The 23067-nt window shown below is 37.9% G+C and overlaps 1 long non-coding RNA gene across 7 annotated transcripts; it reads right to left on the bottom strand.

Annotated features, from left to right (window-relative positions):
• Positions 1-10574: 10574 nt before the first annotated feature.
• Positions 10575-20675, bottom strand: LOC147327167 (uncharacterized). Of its 7 annotated transcripts, XR_015129817.1 has the most exons (10): positions 20592-20675; positions 20374-20454; positions 18998-19158; positions 17940-18462; positions 17715-17834; positions 17411-17572; positions 13419-13532; positions 12535-12692; positions 12090-12147; positions 10575-11136 (listed from the first exon to the last, which is right to left on the bottom strand). It is a non-coding gene; the product is annotated as an uncharacterized LOC147327167 (long non-coding RNA). The 7 variants fall into 7 exon arrangements; XR_015129814.1 differs by lacking the exons at positions 20374-20454; positions 20592-20675 and having other exon boundaries at positions 10596-11136; positions 17940-18048; positions 18301-18462; positions 18998-20348; XR_015129813.1 differs by lacking the exons at positions 20374-20454; positions 20592-20675 and having other exon boundaries at positions 10600-11136; positions 18010-18048; positions 18301-18462; positions 18998-20348.
• Positions 20676-23067: the final 2392 nt, after the last annotated feature.

Here is a 23067-nt window from a genome sequence, read left to right as displayed (position 1 = left end):
CCTGAAACAAAGTATAGGTTTTCATTATGTGAATAATTTTTAAATCTTAGCTCAAACGGCTGCAAAACCTGTTTGCCCAGCACGGGGATATTGAGTTCTATAAGATAAAGCCATAAACATGTTTGTCTGAGTCTTCTATCAAAAGTTACAGCGATTTATATGAAGTTGTTCAAAAACGCTTTATTTCGCCAAGACAATGCGTTTCTCACTGTTACATGCATTTGAATGGGAAACTCGCCTGAAACAAAGTATAGGTTTTCATTATGTGAATAATTTTTAAATCTTAGCTCAAACGGCTGCAAAACCTGTTTGCCCAGCACGGGGATATTGAGTTCTATAAGATAAAGCCATAAACATGGTTGTCTGAGTCTTCTATCAAAAGTTACAGCGATTTATATGAAGTTGTTCAAAAACGCTTTATTTCGCCAAGACAATGCGTTTCTCACTGTTACATGCATTTGAATGGGAAACTCGCCTGAAACAAAGTATAGGTTTTCATTATGTGAATAATTTTTAAATCTTAGCTCAAACGGCTGCAAAACCTGTTTGCCCAGCACGGGGATATTGAGTTCTATAAGATAAAGCCATAAACATGGTTGTCTGAGTCTTCTATCAAAAGTTACAGCGATTTATATGAAGTTGTTCAAAAACGCTTTATTTCGCCAAGACAATGCGTTTCTCACTGTTACATGCATTTGAATGGGAAACTCGCCTGAAACAAAGTATAGGTTTTCATTATGTGAATAATTTTTAAATCTTAGCTCAAACGGCTGCAAAACCTGTTTGCCCAGCACGGGGATATTGAGTTCTATAAGATAAAGCCATAAACATGTTTGTCTGAGTCTTCTATCAAAAGTTACAGCGATTTATATGAAGTTGTTCAAAAACGCTTTATTTCGCCAAGACAATGCGTTTCTCACTGTTACATGCATTTGAATGGGAAACTCGCCTGAAACAAAGTATAGGTTTTCATTATGTGAATAATTTTAAAATCTTAGCTCAAACGGCTGCAAAACCTGTTTTCCCCGCACGGGGATATTGAGTTCTATAAGATAAAGCCATAAACATGGTTGTCTGAGTCTTCTATCAAAAGTTACAGCGATTTATATGAAGTGGTTGAAAATCGCTTTATTTCGCCAAGACAATGCGTTTCTCACTGTTACATGCATTTGAATGGGAAACTCGCCTGAAACAAAGTATAGGTTTTCATTATGTGAATAATTTTAAAATCTTAGCTCAAACGGCTGCAAAACCTGTTTGCCCAGCACGGGGATATTGAGTTCTATAAGATAAAGCCATAAACATGGTTGTCTGAGTCTTCTATCAAAAGTTACAGCGATTTATATGAAGTTGTTCAAAAACGCTTTATTTCGCCAAGACAATGCGTTTCTCACTGTTACATGCATTTGAATGGGAAACTCGCCTGAAACAAAGTATAGGTTTTCATTATGTGAATAATTTTAAAATCTTAGCTCAAACGGCTGCAAAACCTGTTTGCCCAGCACGGGGATATTGAGTTCTATAAGATAAAGCCATAAACATGGTTGTCTGAGTCTTCTATCAAAAGTTACAGCGATTTATATGAAGTTGTTCAAAAACGCTTTATTTCGCCAAGACAATGCGTTTCTCACTGTTACATGCATTTGAATGGGAAACTCGCCTGAAACAAAGTATAGGTTTTCATTATGTGAATAATTTTAAAATCTTAGCTCAAACGGCTGCAAAACCTGTTTGCCCAGCACGGGGATATTGAGTTCTATAAGATAAAGCCATAAACATGGTTGTCTGAGTCTTCTATCAAAAGTTACAGCGATTTATATGAAGTTGTTCAAAAACGCTTTATTTCGCCAAGACAATGCGTTTCTCACTGTTACATGCATTTGAATGGGAAACTCGCCTGAAACAAAGTATAGGTTTTCATTATGTGAATAATTTTAAAATCTTAGCTCAAACGGCTGCAAAACCTGTTTGCCCAGCACGGGGATATTGAGTTCTATAAGATAAAGCCATAAACATGGTTGTCTGAGTCTTCTATCAAAAGTTACAGCGATTTATATGAAGTTGTTCAAAAACGCTTTATTTCGCCAAGACAATGCGTTTCTCACTGTTACATGCATTTGAATGGGAAACTCGCCTGAAACAAAGTATAGGTTTTCATTATGTGAATAATTTTTAAATCTTAGCTCAAACGGCTGCAAAACCTGTTTGCCCAGCACGGGGATATTGAGTTCTATAAGATAAAGCCATAAACATGTTTGTCTGAGTCTTCTATCAAAAGTTACAGCGATTTATATGAAGTTGTTCAAAAACGCTTTATTTCGCCAAGACAATGCGTTTCTCACTGTTACATGCATTTGAATGGGAAACTCGCCTGAAACAAAGTATAGGTTTTCATTATGTGAATAATTTTTAAATCTTAGCTCAAACGGCTGCAAAACCTGTTTGCCCAGCACGGGGATATTGAGTTCTATAAGATAAAGCCATAAACATGGTTGTCTGAGTCTTCTATCAAAAGTTACAGCGATTTATATGAAGTTGTTCAAAAACGCTTTATTTCGCCAAGACAATGCGTTTCTCACTGTTACATGCATTTGAATGGGAAACTCGCCTGAAACAAAGTATAGGTTTTCATTATGTGAATAATTTTAAAATCTTAGCTCAAACGGCTGCAAAACCTGTTTGCCCAGCACGGGGATATTGAGTTCTATAAGATAAAGCCATAAACATGGTTGTCTGAGTCTTCTATCAAAAGTTACAGCGATTTATATGAAGTTGTTCAAAAACGCTTTATTTCGCCAAGACAATGCGTTTCTCACTGTTACATGCATTTGAATGGGAAACTCGCCTGAAACAAAGTATAGGTTTTCATTATGTGAATAATTTTTAAATCTTAGCTCAAACGGCTGCAAAACCTGTTTGCCCAGCACGGGGATATTGAGTTCTATAAGATAAAGCCATAAACATGTTTGTCTGAGTCTTCTATCAAAAGTTACAGCGATTTATATGAAGTTGTTCAAAAACGCTTTATTTCGCCAAGACAATGCGTTTCTCACTGTTACATGCATTTGAATGGGAAACTCGCCTGAAACAAAGTATAGGTTTTCATTATGTGAATAATTTTAAAATCTTAGCTCAAACGGCTGCAAAACCTGTTTTCCCCGCACGGGGATATTGAGTTCTATAAGATAAAGCCATAAACATGGTTGTCTGAGTCTTCTATCAAAAGTTACAGCGATTTATATGAAGTTGTTCAAAAACGCTTTATTTCGCCAAGACAATGCGTTTCTCACTGTTACATGCATTTGAATGGGAAACTCGCCTGAAACAAAGTATAGGTTTTCATTATGTGAATAATTTTAAAATCTTAGCTCAAACGGCTGCAAAACCTGTTTGCCCAGCACGGGGATATTGAGTTCTATAAGATAAAGCCATAAACATGGTTGTCTGAGTCTTCTATCAAAAGTTACAGCGATTTATATGAAGTGGTTGAAAATCGCTTTATTTCGCCAAGACAGTGTGTTTCTCACTGTTACATGCATTTGAATGGGAAACTCGCCTGAAACAAAGTATAGGTTTTCATTATGTGAATAATTTTAAAATCTTAGCTCAAACGGCTGCAAAACCTGTTTTCCCCGCACGGGGATATTGAGTTCTATAAGATAAAGCCATAAACATGGTTGTCTGAGTCTTCTATCAAAAGTTACAGCGATTTATATGAAGTGGTTGAAAATCGCTTTATTTCGCCAAGACAGTGTGTTTCTCACTGTTACATGCATTTGAATGGGAAACTCGCCTGAAACAAAGTATAGGTTTTCATTATGTGAATAATTTTAAAATCTTAGCTCAAACGGCTGCAAAACCTGTTTTCCCCGCACGGGGATATTGAGTTCTATAAGATAAAGCCATAAACATGGTTGTCTGAGTCTTCTATCAAAAGTTACAGCGATTTATATGAAGTTGTTCAAAAACGCTTTATTTCGCCAAGACAATGCGTTTCTCACTGTTACATGCATTTGAATGGGAAACTCGCCTGAAACAAAGTATAGGTTTTCATTATGTGAATAATTTTAAAATCTTAGCTCAAACGGCTGCAAAACCTGTTTGCCCAGCACGGGGATATTGAGTTCTATAAGATAAAGCCATAAACATGGTTGTCTGAGTCTTCTATCAAAAGTTACAGCGATTTATATGAAGTTGTTCAAAAACGCTTTATTTCGCCAAGACAATGCGTTTCTCACTGTTACATGCATTTGAATGGGAAACTCGCCTGAAACAAAGTATAGGTTTTCATTATGTGAATAATTTTAAAATCTTAGCTCAAACGGCTGCAAAACCTGTTTGCCCAGCACGGGGATATTGAGTTCTATAAGATAAAGCCATAAACATGGTTGTCTGAGTCTTCTATCAAAAGTTACAGCGATTTATATGAAGTTGTTCAAAAACGCTTTATTTCGCCAAGACAATGCGTTTCTCACTGTTACATGCATTTGAATGGGAAACTCGCCTGAAACAAAGTATAGGTTTTCATTATGTGAATAATTTTTAAATCTTAGCTCAAACGGCTGCAAAACCTGTTTGCCCAGCACGGGGATATTGAGTTCTATAAGATAAAGCCATAAACATGTTTGTCTGAGTCTTCTATCAAAAGTTACAGCGATTTATATGAAGTTGTTCAAAAACGCTTTATTTTGCCAAGACAATGCGTTTCTCACTGTTACATGCATTTGAATGGGAAACTCGCCTGAAACAAAGTATAGGTTTTCATTATGTGAATAATTTTTAAATCTTAGCTCAAACGGCTGCAAAACCTGTTTTCCCCGCACGGGGATATTGAGTTCTATAAGATAAAGCCATAAACATGGTTGTCTGAGTCTTCTATCAAAAGTTACAGCGATTTATATGAAGTTGTTCAAAAACGCTTTATTTCGCCAAGACAATGCGTTTCTCACTGTTACATGCATTTGAATGGGAAACTCGCCTGAAACAAAGTATAGGTTTTCATTATGTGAATAATTTTAAAATCTTAGCTCAAACGGCTGCAAAACCTGTTTGCCCAGCACGGGGATATTGAGTTCTATAAGATAAAGCCATAAACATGTTTGTCTGAGTCTTCTATCAAAAGTTACAGCGATTTATATGAAGTTGTTCAAAAACGCTTTATTTCGCCAAGACAATGCGTTTCTCACTGTTACATGCATTTGAATGGGAAACTCGCCTGAAACAAAGTATAGGTTTTCATTATGTGAATAATTTTTAAATCTTAGCTCAAACGGCTGCAAAACCTGTTTGCCCAGCACGGGGATATTGAGTTCTATAAGATAAAGCCATAAACATGTTTGTCTGAGTCTTCTATCAAAAGTTACAGCGATTTATATGAAGTTGTTCAAAAACGCTTTATTTCGCCAAGACAATGCGTTTCTCACTGTTACATGCATTTGAATGGGAAACTCGCCTGAAACAAAGTATAGGTTTTCATTATGTGAATAATTTTAAAATCTTAGCTCAAACGGCTGCAAAACCTGTTTTCCCCGCACGGGGATATTGAGTTCTATAAGATAAAGCCATAAACATGGTTGTCTGAGTCTTCTATCAAAAGTTACAGCGATTTATATGAAGTTGTTCAAAAACGCTTTATTTCGCCAAGACAATGCGTTTCTCACTGTTACATGCATTTGAATGGGAAACTCGCCTGAAACAAAGTATAGGTTTTCATTATGTGAATAATTTTTAAATCTTAGCTCAAACGGCTGCAAAACCTGTTTGCCCAGCACGGGGATATTGAGTTCTATAAGATAAAGCCATAAACATGTTTGTCTGAGTCTTCTATCAAAAGTTACAGCGATTTATATGAAGTTGTTCAAAAACGCTTTATTTCGCCAAGACAATGCGTTTCTCACTGTTACATGCATTTGAATGGGAAACTCGCCTGAAACAAAGTATAGGTTTTCATTATGTGAATAATTTTAAAATCTTAGCTCAAACGGCTGCAAAACCTGTTTTCCCCGCACGGGGATATTGAGTTCTATAAGATAAAGCCATAAACATGGTTGTCTGAGTCTTCTATCAAAAGTTACAGCGATTTATATGAAGTTGTTCAAAAACGCTTTATTTCGCCAAGACAATGCGTTTCTCACTGTTACATGCATTTGAATGGGAAACTCGCCTGAAACAAAGTATAGGTTTTCATTATGTGTATAACTTGAAAATCTTAGCTCAAACAGCTGCAAATCCTGTTTTCCCAGCAAGGGGACCTTGAGTTCTATAAGATAAAGCCATAAACATGTTTGTCTGAGTCTTCTATCAAAGGTTACAGCTATTTATATGAAGTTGTACATAAACGCTTTATTTCGCCAAGACAGTGCGTTTCTCACTGTTACATGCATTTGAATGGGGAACTCCACCGAAACAAAGTATAGGTTTTCATTATTTGTATAACTTGGAAATCTTAGCTCAAACAGCTGCAAATCCTGTTTGCCCAGCACGGGGATATTGAGTTCTATAAGATAAAGCCATAAACATGTTTGTCTGAGTCTTCTATCAAAAGTTACAGCGATTTATATGAAGTTGTTCAAAAACGCTTTATTTCGCCAAGACAATGCGTTTCTCACTGTTACATGCATTTGAATGGGAAACTCGCCTGAAACAAAGTATAGGTTTTCATTATGTGAATAATTTTAAAATCTTAGCTCAAACGGCTGCAAAACCTGTTTTCCCCGCACGGGGATATTGAGTTCTATAAGATAAAGCCATAAACATGGTTGTCTGAGTCTTCTATCAAAAGTTACAGCGATTTATATGAAGTGGTTGAAAATCGCTTTATTTCGCCAAGACAGTGTGTTTCTCACTGTTACATGCATTTGAATGGGAAACTCGCCTGAAACAAAGTATAGGTTTTCATTATGTGAATAATTTTAAAATCTTAGCTCAAACGGCTGCAAAACCTGTTTGCCCAGCATGGGGATATTGAGTTCTATAAGATAAAGCCATAAACATGTTTGTCTGAGTCTTCTATCAAAAGTTACAGCGATTTATATGAAGTTGTTCAAAAACGCTTTATTTCGCCAAGACAATGCGTTTCTCACTGTTACATGCATTTGAATGGGAAACTCGCCTGAAACAAAGTATAGGTTTTCATTATGTGAATAATTTTAAAATCTTAGCTCAAACGGCTGCAAAACCTGTTTTCCCCGCACGGGGATATTGAGTTCTATAAGATAAAGCCATAAACATGGTTGTCTGAGTCTTCTATCAAAAGTTACAGCGATTTATATGAAGTGGTTGAAAATCGCTTTATTTCGCCAAGACAGTGTGTTTCTCACTGTTACATGCATTTGAATGGGAAACTCGCCTGAAACAAAGTATAGGTTTTCATTATGTGAATAATTTTTAAATCTTAGCTCAAACGGCTGCAAAACCTGTTTGCCCAGCACGGGGATATTGAGTTCTATAAGATAAAGCCATAAACATGTTTGTCTGAGTCTTCTATCAAAAGTTACAGCGATTTATATGAAGTTGTTCAAAAACGCTTTATTTCGCCAAGACAATGCGTTTCTCACTGTTACATGCATTTGAATGGGAAACTCGCCTGAAACAAAGTATAGGTTTTCATTATGTGAATAATTTTAAAATCTTAGCTCAAACGGCTGCAAAACCTGTTTTCCCAGCACGGGGATATTGAGTTCTATAAGATAAAGCCATAAACATGTTTGTCTGAGTCTTCTATCAAAAGTTACAGCGATTTATATGAAGTTGTTCAAAAACGCTTTATTTCGCCAAGACAATGCGTTTCTCACTGTTACATGCATTTGAATGGGAAACTCGCCTGAAACAAAGTATAGGTTTTCATTATGTGAATAATTTTAAAATCATAGCTCAAACGGCTGCAAAACCTGTTTGCCCAGCACGGGGATATTGAGTTCTATAAGATAAAGCCATAAACATGTTTGTCTGAGTCTTCTATCAAAAGTTACAGCGATTTATATGAAGTTGTTCAAAAACGCTTTATTTTGCCAAGACAATGCGTTTCTCACTGTTACATGCATTTGAATGGGAAACTCGCCTGAGAAAAAGTATAGGTTTTCATTATGTGAATAATTTTTAAATCTTAGCTCAAACGGCTGCAAAACCTGTTCTGTTTGCCCAGCACGGGGATATTGAGTTCTATAAGATAAAGTCATGAATACGTATATCTGAATCTTCTATCAAAAGTTACAGCGATTTATATGAAGTGGTTGAAAATCGCTTTATTTCGCCAAGACAGTGTGTTTCTCACTGTTACATGCATTTGAATGGGAAACTCACCCGAGACAAAGTATAGGTTTTCATTATGTGAATAATTTTAAAATCTTAGCTCAAACGGCTGCAAAACCTGTTCTGTTTGCCCAGCACGGGGATATTGAGTTCTATAAGATAAAGCCATAAACATGTTTGTCTGAGTCTTCTATCAAAAGTTACAGCGATTTATATGAAGTTGTTCAAAAACGCTTTATTTCGCCAAGACAATGCGTTTCTCACTGTTACATGCATTTGAATGGGAAACTCGCCTGAAACAAAGTATAGGTTTTCATTATGTGAATAATTTTAAAATCTTAGCTCAAACGGCTGCAAAACCTGTTTGCCCAGCACGGGGATATTGAGTTCTATAAGATAAAGCCATAAACATGTTTGTCTGAGTCTTCTATCAAAAGTTACAGCGATTTATATGAAGTTGTTCAAAAACGCTTTATTTCGCCAAGACAATGCGTTTCTCACTGTTACATGCATTTGAATGGGAAACTCGCCTGAAACAAAGTATAGGTTTTCATTATGTGAATAATTTTAAAATCTTAGCTCAAACGGCTGCAAAACCTGTTTGCCCAGCACGGGGATATTGAGTTCTATAAGATAAAGCCATAAACATGTTTGTCTGAGTCTTCTATCAAAAGTTACAGCGATTTATATGAAGTTGTTCAAAAACGCTTTATTTCGCCAAGACAATGCGTTTCTCACTGTTACATGCATTTGAATGGGAAACTCGCCTGAAACAAAGTATAGGTTTTCATTATGTGAATAATTTTAAAATCTTAGCTCAAACGGCTGCAAAACCTGTTTGCCCAGCACGGGGATATTGAGTTCTATAAGATAAAGCCATAAACATGTTTGTCTGAGTCTTCTATCAAAAGTTACAGCGATTTATATGAAGTTGTTCAAAAACGCTTTATTTCGCCAAGACAATGCGTTTCTCACTGTTACATGCATTTGAATGGGAAACTCGCCTGAAACAAAGTATAGGTTTTCATTATGTGAATAATTTTAAAATCTTAGCTCAAACGGCTGCAAAACCTGTTTGCCCAGCACGGGGATATTGAGTTCTATAAGATAAAGCCATAAACATGTTTGTCTGAGTCTTCTATCAAAAGTTACAGCGATTTATATGAAGTTGTTCAAAAACGCTTTATTTCGCCAAGACAATGCGTTTCTCACTGTTACATGCATTTGAATGGGAAACTCGCCTGAAACAAAGTATAGGTTTTCATTATGTGAATAATTTTAAAATCTTAGCTCAAACGGCTGCAAAACCTGTTTGCCCAGCACGGGGATATTGAGTTCTATAAGATAAAGCCATAAACATGTTTGTCTGAGTCTTCTATCAAAAGTTACAGCGATTTATATGAAGTTGTTCAAAAACGCTTTATTTCGCCAAGACAATGCGTTTCTCACTGTTACATGCATTTGAATGGGAAACTCGCCTGAAACAAAGTATAGGTTTTCATTATGTGAATAATTTTTAAATCTTAGCTCAAACGGCTGCAAAACCTGTTTGCCCAGCACGGGGATATTGAGTTCTATAAGATAAAGTCATGAATACGTATATCTGAATCTTCTATCAAAAGTTACAGCTATTTATATGAAGTTGTACAAAAACGCTTTATTTTGTCAAGACAGTGGGTTTTAGAGTCTTCATCATTAAATCTCTGGTTGCTTCATTTTTCTATCCTATATCAGATATTTTAAAGGCTAGCTTAGGTAAAGTTCCATTCTCATGGTGAGGCAAAGTGCTTTATGTGTGTGTGTGTGTGTGTGTGTGTGTGTGTGTGTGTGTGTGTGTGTGTGTGTGTGTGTCATGAACGGCTATAAAAGGCCTATAATTAAAGAACAAAGCGGGGTTTGAGTTCGAGTTGCGGCAGACTGTCACTACTTGTAAATGGAACGCAGCCTTCCTACGGCGGACAGCTAATAACAGGAATCGGACGCGGTCCAGCCAAGTCCACAGCAACCACCATAGCAACCGCCTAGCATGACCTTAAAAACATATTCTGTCTTCATAACTATCAAAATCGTGAAATGATTTGCAAAGTGTGAAAGTGTTACAGCTGCAGAGAGCTATGGCGGTATCTATGGAAGCTGTTTGCATAGCTAATAATATACGATGTAACCATGGAGACAGTCAGTCACTTGAGCTAGCGGTGCATGTTTACTACAGTGAATAAGGTGATTGAGTGCACAGCGTCCACACTCTGCAGGGGGTAAAGACATTACTTCAATATTGTTTTATATTGATATATATTAGCCTTCTGTTGACCATCACCTCAGGTTCACCATTACAGTTTCAGATTACAGATGCACACTGTCTAAACACATTCAAAAACTCATGTCTCAGAAATAAGCACAGCTGTTCATGTTTGTCATTAGAGTTTTATTTGTAAGAAAATTATGAACTTCATATTGTGCATTAAATAAAAGAACATTTCACAACTCTGAGTCAACAGAAACAGGTAACAGAAATGTCTCTAATGTGTACAGTGTAGTGTAAGCATTAAAAGATCATAAAGGAAAAACTAACATTTATGTGAAACTAATTGTAATAAAAAATGAGCAGGTGCTTTATAGATTCAAAAGAAAGAATCTGAAAACAACACTTTTTTGGTCTAAGTGATCAAAGTAGAAAACAGAACTGATGTTCAAGAACAAACCGTAGCTGCACTAATATTACACATCTCGATCGTTGTACTGAACAGACATGTTGCTTTTAAAACCACATGCAGTGTGTGACCATGACTGTTCACTGAGACCATGAACGCCACTTCGCTGAAGCATTCTTCTTCTTCTTCTTGCCATTAAATTGGAAGCAGAAGCAGCACGAGCTGATTTGATCTACTGAAAGAAAAAAGCAGAACATCTGAGTTGAAACCAGTCAGCTGAAATCATTAAGACAGGAACAAATTCAATGCAGTGTCTCAAGTGGCTTAGCCTGTTACAACTGTTGATACAAGCTTAATACGGTTAACACACAGTGTCAGGGAGCTCCAGTGTGGGAACTAGTGGCTTTAGGTTTGTAGTCATTTAACTTTCATCCATTCATTCATTTAATTCAGGAGGAAGAAATGCCAGGTTGGTGCAGGCTGGTTACATGCATTTGGTCCCATGCTGTCTTTAATTAAATGACTTGGTTCATTTTATGGCTGGGCTGTATGTGGGGTTATATCATGTTATTTGGGCAGGAGTACCTGTCCCCTGTTAGACTTAGAAAGTTTCTCCATAAGTAGAGTTTCTAACTCTTCTAGCACATCTGTGGCTGACAGCTTTTTGGTGGCTCTTTTTACCCCACACTGGTTGTGAGTGTGTAAATAGCCCCACTAGTTATTTTGGGTTGCAGTTAACTAGGGAGGAAGGGCTGGGTATGCCATGATTAGGTGAATAACAATTATATGTGATACATAAATTTCACAATGCATGCATATATCTCTATCAATTAAACCTGGCCTGAGGGCTGCCATTTTTTACATTCAGTTATTTCTCTTAGAAATGTTGGAACTAAATAATGAATGTGTTACAGTTAAAGTGAAACACTGGTCAGTGTAAATGGCTCATTGGGACACAGAAACCTTTAAATTAAACCTGATATCTAGTGTCAAACAATATCAAAGCTGTAAAAGATGTTTACATTCAGAATTTATAAAACTATGATTGTAAATAAATTCAAACAAGTGAGCTTTTCTCTTTGTGCTGAATATCAACATTGTGGTTTCTTAGACTGTAAGCTTTACTTTAGTGCAACCAGTTGCAGAAGCTGCCACTCCAAATGTCTTTTGATAACAAGAAAAAAATACCTTTTCAGTACACGGCCTGAAGTTCTTCTCCGAAATCTTCTGCAATCGGCTTTGTCTGCTGGTTTGAAGACAATAAACCATAAAAAAGATGATTTAGTCACTTTGTCTGTGTCATGCAGCTCGAATGTGTCGTGTAACGATGTTGAATAGCCGTCGTTATCCCTCTGCTGCGTCAGTAGGATTGTACTGTACAGCATCTCATTGATATGTGAGGAATGCTAATGTAACACGATAACAGACTTTTTTATATTTATATTACATTTTATAGCTGACGGATTTTACTAAATAGATAGAATTTACTAAATAGCTGGATGAACATGAAAAATATGTCTATAATAACAAATGACCATGAGAGCCAGTAGAATTAATTCAGCTGGACACTCAAAAGACGTCCTTAAATGCTCTTTAAGTGGCAGAACAGATGAACAAACAGTTAATCGCTTACTTGAGATGAAATCTGCTCAGCTACTTTGAAAACAGCTTCTAACTGGTTCCTCCTTTAACAGGATGACTGCTCAGGGGTAAGGCCATCATGCAATCCAGCAACCTTTATGGTTCTGCTTTGATTCACCAGGAACTATTAGGGAAACCTTCCAGCGCCTCCTGTGAAAGACACAGGCATAAACACACAAACATTTATTAACATGTTCCACAGTGTTCCAGTTTGATTTTCTTATCCTGTGGACAACAACGTACATGGATGCAGGTTTATTGTTAACTTTTGTAAGGTTTATTTAATGAACATATCCAGCTGCAGCTCCACTGTGATCCTGAACTGGAGAAGCACTTAAGAAAATGTGTCAATAAATGGACAAACATCAACTTACTATATTTATCCAAACAGACGGGACCAATAATGCTTCGCTGAGTTAGAGACTTTAACAGACTCTTCTATGTAAGAATGTCTCGTGCTGATATACCTGCAAACTTGACAACAAAGGTTTTTCAGACTACATGTAGCTGTCCTCTATGTGAGCTAACACATTTACATTTATGTCACACTTATTTCTGCTTTCCCATTTTATAATTATTACTTACATTTTGATTAGATACCTTGAGTTTGTAAATGATCAGATTACATAATTGGAATACAATGTATCCAATTCAGGGTTGCGGGAGGATGAAGCCTATCCCAGCTGATACAGGACAAAGACAGGCTGCCAGTTTATTGCAGGGCTAATACAATATGTGTAACAGAAAATCCACTTAAATGTTTGATATTTCTTATAATAATCATAATTATGACTATTATTTAAAGGTTTCTTCATAAATACATTTTGATTTTTTATAACCCCTAAAATATAAACCTGAGCTGTTTCAGATTCTGACCTCTGACCTCAGTGACCTGGCTGTGTCCTCACTGCAGCTCCCTCTTGGAAGTACGTCTGCTTCTTGTCTTCCCCCAGTGTTGACCGCCTGATATCAAGATATCACGTACTGTAACTGAGGAACAAAAAAGGACAAACACTTGCCTTCATTTAAAAGTACATTCATACAGAGATAATCTATGGAAACACACTAGTTCACAGTTTGGGAGGAACCAGTTCCTGTGAAACATTTCTGTATATGAACATCATGTGGAGAATGAATGAAATGAGTTCTTCAGGTGACTCAGCAGTCCCACACTGACAAATGAAATCTAGTTAAACTATTAAGCATATTTGCTCTTCTGAAATCTGTGTTAAACAACAACAAACATAAATTAGTAACAAAAACTACAGCTGAGTATAGGCTTTACAAACCACCAGCAGCCATAATGCTAAATTTTAATCTTCAAATGTTTCTGAGCTGTCTTCAACCTGCTTTTAGCACATTAAAGTCTCAATAAATAAAGTCAATGCAGACTCAATCCTAAATGTTCAGCACACAGAGACACAGAGGTACTGTTTAAAGTTTAGTGTTAACTTGAGTCACTGATCATTCACAGTATTACAGAGTCTGGCAGTCTTTGCATGATGTCCACGTCACTGTAAGTTTCTAGCTGACTCTCAGGTGTGCCAGCAGGAAAGAGTAATAATAACCTGCATCCTGAGGTTTGTCATGCAGGATTAAAGGAGCCAAGCTTTGTTCACACAGCTAGGATTGTATTTTACACTGACCGTGGGTCAGTATCAACTTCAAGAAGACAGCTGTAACTGTTGATAGAAGAATCACACACACATATTTATGGCTTTGCCTTATAGAATTCAGCATCTCAGTGCTCAGGAAATAGGTTTTGCAGCTGTTTGAGCTAAGATTTTCAAGTTATTCACAAATTAAAACCTATACTTTGTGTCGGGCAAGAACTAAATTCAAATGCATGTAACAGTGAGAAACGCACTGTCTTGGCGAAGTAAAGCGTTTCTCATCAACTTCATAGAGCTTGCTGTAACTTTTGATAGAAGACTCAGACAAACATATTCATGGCTTTATCTTATAGACTTCAATATCCCCCCAATGTGTGTGTGAGTCTTCTCTCAAAATTTACAGCTGTCTTTATGAAGTTTATGGAAAAACGCTTTATTTCACCACGTTAGTGCGTTTCTCGCTATTACATGCATTTGAATGGAGTTCTCGCCCGACACAAAGTATAGGTTTTCAATTTGTGAATAATTTGAAAATCTTAGCTCAAACAGCTGCAAAACCTATTTCCTCAGCACGGAGATGCTGAATTCTATAAGGCAAAGCCATAAATATGTGTGTGTGTGAGTCCTCTATCAAAAGTTACAGCTGTCTTCATGAAGTTGATACTGACCCAGGGTCAGTGTAAAATACAAGTTATTCACATAATGAAAACTTATACTTTGTTTCGTGCAAGAACTCCATTCAAATGCATGTAATAGTCAGAAACGCACTGTCTCGGCGAAATGAAGCCTTTTTGTACAACTTCATGAAGTTAGCTGTAACTTTTGATAAAAGGCTCAAAGCAGAGAGATAACGACGGCTATTCAACATCGTTACACGACACATTCGAGCTGCATGACGCAGACAAAGTGACTAAATCATCTTTTTTGTGGTTTATTGTCTTCAAACCAGCAGACAAAGCCGATTGCAGAAGATGTCGGAGAAGAACTTCAGGCCGTGTACTGAAAAGGTATTTTTTTCTTGTTATCAAAAGACATTTGGAGTGGCAGCTTCTGCAACTGGTTGCACTAAAGTAAAGCTTACAGTCTAAGAAACCACAATGTTGATATTCAGCACAAAGAGAAAAGCTCACTTGTTTGAATTTATTTACAATCATAGTTTTATAAATTCTGAATGTAAACATCTTTTACAGCTTTGATATTGTTTGACACTAGATATCAGGTTTAATTTAAAGGTTTCTGTGTCCCAATGAGCCATTTACACTGACCAGTGTTTCACTTTAACTGTAACACATTCATTATTTAGTTCCAACATTTCTAAGAGAAATAACTGAATGTAAAAAATGGCAGCCCTCAGGCCAGGTTTAATTGATAGAGATATATGCATGCATTGTGAAATTTATGTATCACATATAATTGTTATTCACCTAATCATGGCATACCCAGCCCTTCCTCCCTAGTTAACTGCAACCCAAAATAACTAGTGGGGCTATTTACACACTCACAACCAGTGTGGGGTAAAAAGAGCCACCAAAAAGCTGTCAGCCACAGATGTGCTAGAAGAGTTAGAAACTCTACTTATGGAGAAACTTTCTAAGTCTAACAGGGGACAGGTACTCCTGCCCAAATAACATGATATAACCCCACATACAGCCCAGCCATAAAATGAACCAAGTCATTTAATTAAAGACAGCATGGGACCAAATGCATGTAACCAGCCTGCACCAACCTGGCATTTCTTCCTCCTGAATTAAATGAATGAATGGATGAAAGTTAAATGACTACAAACCTAAAGCCACTAGTTCCCACACTGGAGCTCCCTGACACTGTGTGTTAACCGTATTTAGCTTGTATCAACAGTTGTAACAGGCTAAGCCACTTGAGACACTGCATTGAATTTGTTCCTGTCTTAATGATTTCAGCTGACTGGTTTCAACTCAGATGTTCTGCTTTTTCCTTTCAGTAGATCAAATCAGCTCGTGCTGCTTCTGCTTCCAATTTAATGGCAAGAAGAAGAAGAAGAATGCTTCAGCGAAGTGGCGTTCATGGTCTCAGTGAACAGTCATGGTCACACACTGCATGTGGTTTTAAAAGCAACATGTCTGTTCAGTACAACGATCGAGATGTGTAATATTAGTGCAGCTACGGTTTGTTCTTGAACATCAGTTCTGTTTTCTACTTTGATCACTTAGACCAAAAAAGTGTTGTTTTCAGATTCTTTCTTTTGAATCTATAAAGCACCTGCTCATTTTTTATTACAATTAGTTTCACATAAATGTTAGTTTTTCCTTTATGATCTTTTAATGCTTACACTACACTGTACACATTAGAGACATTTCTGTTACCTGTTTCTGTTGACTCAGAGTTGTGAAATGTTCTTTTATTTAATGCACAATATGAAGTTCATAATTTTCTTACAAATAAAACTCTAATGACAAACATGAACAGCTGTGCTTATTTCTGAGACATGAGTTTTTGAATGTGTTTAGACAGTGTGCATCTGTAATCTGAAACTGTAATGGTGAACCTGAGGTGATGGTCAACAGAAGGCTAATATATATCAATATAAAACAATATTGAAGTAATGTCTTTACCCCCTGCAGAGTGTGGACGCTGTGCACTCAATCACCTTATTCACTGTAGTAAACATGCACCGCTAGCTCAAGTGACTGACTGTCTCCATGGTTACATCGTATATTATTAGCTATGCAAACAGCTTCCATAGATACCGCCATAGCTCTCTGCAGCTGTAACACTTTCACACTTTGCAAATCATTTCACGATTTTGATAGTTATGAAGACAGAATATGTTTTTAAGGTCATGCTAGGCGGTTGCTATGGTGGTTGCTGTGGACTTGGCTGGACCGCGTCCGATTCCTGTTATTAGCTGTCCGCCGTAGGAAGGCTGCGTTCCATTTACAAGTAGTGACAGTCTGCCGCAACTCGAACTCAAACCCCGCTTTGTTCTTTAATTATAGGCCTTTTATAGCCGTTCATGACACACACACACACATATAAAGCACTTTGCCTCACCATGAGAATGGAACTTTACCTAAGCTAACCTTTAAAATATCTGATATAGGATAGAAAAAATGAAGCAACCAGAGATTTAATGATGAAGACTCTGGGTTCTGTAGTGACCTGAATGACTCTTTGCATACAATTTATTGAAGAGGACTTTAGAATGCACTTTACATTTAGACTGTTGCTGTTTAATTTTTTACATTGTTGCGGTGTTATGTCATGAATAAAGTTCACCTGCTGGGGGTTTGATGGATCAGATCATCATAATCAATGGGTCCTGAGGTGGGCGGGACTGTCTCTGGTGATGTCACCATGAAGGAACAGCATCTGGCACGTGTTGCTGAAACATCCCAGTACACTGGTGTAGTTTCCTCTCCAGCTGTTTGACATTTGACACTTCAACATTAAGGGGAAGAAGAAGAAACAGTGTTAGGTCAGGTGACCACATGGTTTCTAAAGTAACTGACAGGAAGTAACCAGGCCGTTAGAAATGGATGGCATGTGTTTAGAGTTACTGGAGTTGGGTAACTCTACTTACCAAAAGCAGAAGCACACAGATGAAGGATCAGATGCTGAATGTTGCAGGAACATGCTCGTGCGGTGGTCATTCAGTACTGCTCCGGCAGGTTAGACAGTCCAAGACTGATATACTGCCCATCTGAGAGTTTGAAAACACACATGCAAAGATTTATTTTGTATTACAGTCAAAGTTGGATGTTCATTTTTGTCCTTTAAAAATGTTTGTGTATTTGAAAGCGTTAACATTTAAGGATGACTTGGATCGTCTCCTTTAAAGGGGAGACAAGTGTATCCACTGATCCACGTCACTTTACCTGGATGATGACTCCTCTCCCCCTCACTCAGAAATGCTCCTAATATAACCAAGCAAATAAATAATATTGAAGATTTACTTACATCATTACAAAAACAGGAAAAACATCTCCCTTTGATTCTATTTCTCCATTCCTGCTGAACATCAGGCAACAAATATCTCAATAAATCACAGTAAAATGTAAAGCACATGTTTTCTCTGCTTTGTCTAACCTCTGCAGAGCCTCTGTCAAGAAAAACATATCTGTAAGCATAAAACAAATATACATTTCATAACACGTCACTGGACAAACCTCGGTCAGTTGATTTCCTCTGTGCAGTGCAGACGAACATCAGTCAGCAAGTCAAGGTGGTGAGATGGACTGGTGTCCTTTGTGACTCTGCTGGTTCTTCTGAGGAAATACCACTGTCTCTCCACACCGTCACCATCTGTGAGCACAAACTGCTGCTCTGCTCTGCCAGCATGTAGGAAATCACATATCACACACACAGGGGTGAAGAAACATTAGAACTCAACTTTGGATACTTTAGATCTAAACAGATCAAAGTAGCTCTTAGCTTCAACAATCAGTGAACAGACAAACAATGATACCATACTGATTCTGTATGAATACAATATGGTATTTTCAATACAGGTGTCAAATTAATTTACTAAAACTAATACAGATATATGTATTTTTTTTGATAAATTCGTTTGCTAAATTATAAGAATATATATTTTTTCATTTAACAATTGCAACTGAAAGAAATTAAATATTGAACAAAAATATATTGTCACATTCTGAGCATGCTCAGCATGCTGACAGACTTGAAGTTGCTACAGATTTTAAGAAGTGATAATTATAGGGAAAAAACTTCTCTTTTTCATCCGTTTAATCAAACATTTGATGCCTTAGATGTCTCAGTCCTATAGCATTCTGCAACTACAACTAAGCTGAAGCTTGGATTTGGCTGCAGGTGCCCTGTACATCCTTCTCAACATGTGGGTACCATTTAATCACACTTCTTCCTGAGCTTTGCTTCGTCACAAGACCAAAGGTGGCATCCCGTGTCACGGTCATATCATCATCCAGAAGAAACATTTGAAGAAACATCATGGAGAAGAAACATTTACGCGCCTCCCGGTTTTGTTTTCTGATCCTGCAAAAAGACTGAGGACAACAAAGCCCAGAGAACACGAGATACACAACATCCAACATTCAGACTCAACAGCCTCCATAAATGAAGAGCACCAGGTTGGTTCAGTTATAGTAGATGTCATGGAATTTTTTTAATAAAGTCTGCAACACAGAAAGAGCTGTGATCATGCTATTTATTACTGTGCACAGGAGAGCAAACACACATCAAACATCACAGTTCAGTCATGTCAGCTCTGCCACTTCACGTGTCTCGCTATGAAACCTAACGGATCAATGGTTATGCTGTTTTGTGCCCTTGACGTTATCAGCACCTGTAAAGGGAGTTGTTTTCTCAAACTGCTGAAGTAAGTTCATCTAGTTTTAGAAACTTTCATTGAACAGTCTATAACAGTGTCACAACTAAGCATATGCATAAGCACTTAAATGCTTTAAATGAGAATAACATAAAATTTCTATTACAGGAGCTAGAGCCTGTCCCAGTAGTCATAGGTAGAGCACACCTGGACAGGTCACCAGTCTGTCAGAGGACTAACACAGATGCAGCCTGACTCAATCCTAAATGTTCAGCACACAGAGACACAGAGGTACCGTTTAAAGTTTAGTGTTAACTTGAGTCACTGATCATTTGCAGTATTACAGAGTCTGGCAGTCTTTGCATGATGTCCACGTCACTGTAAGTTTCTAGCTGACTCTCAGGTGTGACAGGTGTGCCAGCAGGAAAGAGTAATAATAGCCTGCATCCTGAGGTTTTTCATGCAGGATTAAAGGAGCCAGGCTTTGTTCACACAGCTAGGATTGTATTTTACACTGACCCTGGGTCAGTATAAGTATCATACAGTTTAAACGAAGCACTGAAACTTGCACATATTTATTACAGATGCACTGAAGCTAATCGAGATATTTGCTGTCAGTCTGTGGCTGCGATTAAACACTTTACTGGAAACTTTATTAACTAGTAACTTCGTCAGTCATGACAGAAGCTAATATTTCTGTGCTAACATCGTTTAAACAGTAACAGCTTTACTCCAATATAAGCTAACGTTTACACCGTAACTTTAAGCTAGCACCATAAAGACGGTAAAACACGTAATAACATCTACAAATGCATCTTAAAGCTGTTATATTAGCACTCGGTGTATTACTAACATAACCACATTAACATTATTGACACTCGCTGGTCTGACTTAATAGTCATTCTATAAATGCTGTCCGTTTAAACGGTCTTACCTGTACACACTGCTGTATCCACCGGATTGCAGCCAGAGTGGATTCTGGAGTCTTCCCACGCTCCTGTTAGTGATCCTCCATCTGGATGGATGATAACAACCTTCTGAACAATCTAGCAGGAGATGGTCCATATCTAGGGGATATGGACTGATAACAGCCGAAGCGGCACCACCATAGACATTTTCAGTGGTTTTGAATGCAGGACATGGTTATCTTACCTTGTAAAATGCATGACAATAAAACAGCTAACCACCATAAAATGGTATTGTGTATGTATGTATGTGCATGTGTGTGTGTGTGTGTGTGTGTGAGAGAGAGAGAGAGAGAGAGAGAGAGAGAGAGAGAGAGAGAGAGAGAAAGAGAGAGGGGGGGGGGGGGGGAGAGATCAAAGGCGTGCGCTTATGTTTTTTCTTGATCAAGAGTGTGCCTCCTCTCTCTTATTGGATGTATGGTATAGCATGTTTATTCAGGTGCACCTTTGAAGTCTATGAAAATACTTTGCAGCCTGGTCTGAGTGGTCATTTCTGCACAGACACAATGAAGCGTGCACTCAGTTTAGAGGAGGCTGTTGCTGCAGTTTTGCACTCTCCACAAGCAGTGGAGATACTTCTGACAGCGAAGAAGAATTTTTGCCAGGCACCGAGGAGCTTTGCAGCTCATGTGCGGAGGAGGAGAAGGAGAAGGAGGAAGAAGAGCAGGAGGAAGAGACAAGACTGGAGGATGGCCAGTAGAGATCTAAAAATGGAGAAATCATGTGGCAACCCACACACGAAGAGGTCCTGCTATTTTTTCCTCCCCCCATTTTAACCCCAGGACCAACCCATTATGCAATTCGTATAGGATCAGCAGCCCTGTGAGCACTTTCCATCTTTTTTTTGCAGAGGACATTATGCAGCTAATCCTGCATTTCACCAACCTGCAGGGGCAACAGGTCAGTAAAAGACTGGAAGGACATAGATGAGGCTTACATGGGGCTTGTGATGCTGGCTGGCCTGTACAGGTCTCAACATGAAACGACAACAAGCCTGTGAAATGGGGAGACAGGGCTCTTCTGTTTCATGCTACCATGTCAAAAAAAAAAAAAAAAGATTTGAGCAAATTAATCGGGCAGTAAGATTCGATGATCGTCTCTCCCGTCCAGGTCGCTACAGGGGGGGGGGGGGGGGGCAAGGCTGTGGTTTCCTACATTCCCAAGCAAAGAAAAAAGGTTGTCTTATTGAGCACCAGGCACCGTGAGCTACAAGTCCAGGACTCTGGGAAGAGAAAGCCCCACATCATCCTGGATTATAACAAATGCAAAGGGACTGTGGATCATTTGGACCAGGTAAGCACAATTATAAGTAATTTATTTGCCAAATTGTTTACCGTTTCTCATTGTTATAACTGATAAAGTCAGATAATGTGATTATAATAGTTTTGATATGAGATGATAGTTTTAGACTATGATAGTTTTGATAGTTACAGTAAGGAGGGGGGGGGGGGGGGGGTCCAGTTTGACGCCCACAGGCAGGAAGAATCTCTTGCTTATGGCTGTATAAATCTGTTCATGTCACCTGATCATTTCTTTTTGTTTTGCAGGTTTGTGGCAACTACTCCTGCCGTAGAAGGACACATAGGTGGCCCATGTGTCTGTTCTACCACATGATCGAGGTAAGCTGCTATAATGCTTTCATTCAAGACAGCTGTAACTTTTGATAGAAGACGCATATAAACATATTTATGGCTTTATCTTATAAAGTTCGATATCCCCGTGTTGAGCAAACAGGTTTTGCAGCTGTTTGATCTAAGATTTTCAAGTTATTCACAAAATGAATACCTATACTTTGTTTCGTGCGACAACTTCATTCAAATGCATGTAATAGTCAGAAACGCACTGTCTTGGCGAAATAAAGCGTTTACAACTTCATGAAGACAGCTCTAACTTTTGATAGGAGACTCAGATATGCGTATTTATGGCTTTATCTTATCGAATTCAATATCCCCGTGTTGAGCAAACAGTTTTAAAGCTATGTGAGCTAAGATTTTCAAGTTATTCACAAGATGAAAACCTATACTTTGTTTCGTGCGAGAACTCCATTCAAATGCATGTAATAGTCAGAAACGCACGGTCTCGGCGAAATAAAGTGTTTTTGTACAGCTTCATGAAGTTACCTGTAACTTTTGATAGAAGGCTCAGACACACATCAATATGACTTTGCCTTATACAATTCAGCATCTCCGTGCTGGGGAAACAGGTTTTGCAGCTGTTTGAGCCAAGAGCTTCCAGTTATTGAAAAAATGAAAGCCTATACTTTGTTTCGTGCGAGAACTCCATTCAAATAAAAGGGTTTACAACTTCATGAAGACAGCTGTAACTTTTGATAGGAAACTCAGATATACGTATTTATGGCTTTATCTTATAGAATTCAATATCCCCGTTGAGCAAACAGTTTTAAAGCTATTGGAGCTAAGATTTTTAAGTTATTCACAAAATAAAAAGCTATACTTTGTTTCGTGTGAGAACTCCATTTATGTTACGCCCCTAATCTAGGCGTGTAGGGACGCACATAAGGTTGGAGGAGAGAGAGACAAATCCCCGCCCTGGTTCCCAAGCCAAACATCCAAACCAGTTGTGAGTAAAAAAATGTGATTTTATTTAAGGACAAGAAGCATAGCTCCAGGGTGAGCCCAGGCCAAAATAATAAACAAAACCAA

This window comes from Aulonocara sp. 'chitande type north' Nkhata Bay, linkage group LG6 (genome assembly GCF_057382095.1).
Source record: "Aulonocara sp. 'chitande type north' Nkhata Bay isolate Kocher_YH1m ecotype deep benthic linkage group LG6, A_spYH_male_GT1.1, whole genome shotgun sequence".
In the NCBI taxonomy this organism is placed as follows: Eukaryota; Metazoa; Chordata; class Actinopteri; order Cichliformes; family Cichlidae; genus Aulonocara; species Aulonocara sp. 'chitande type north' Nkhata Bay.
The sequence above is the reverse complement of the archived record's forward strand: the minus strand, read 5'-3'. Positions and strand labels throughout refer to the sequence as shown.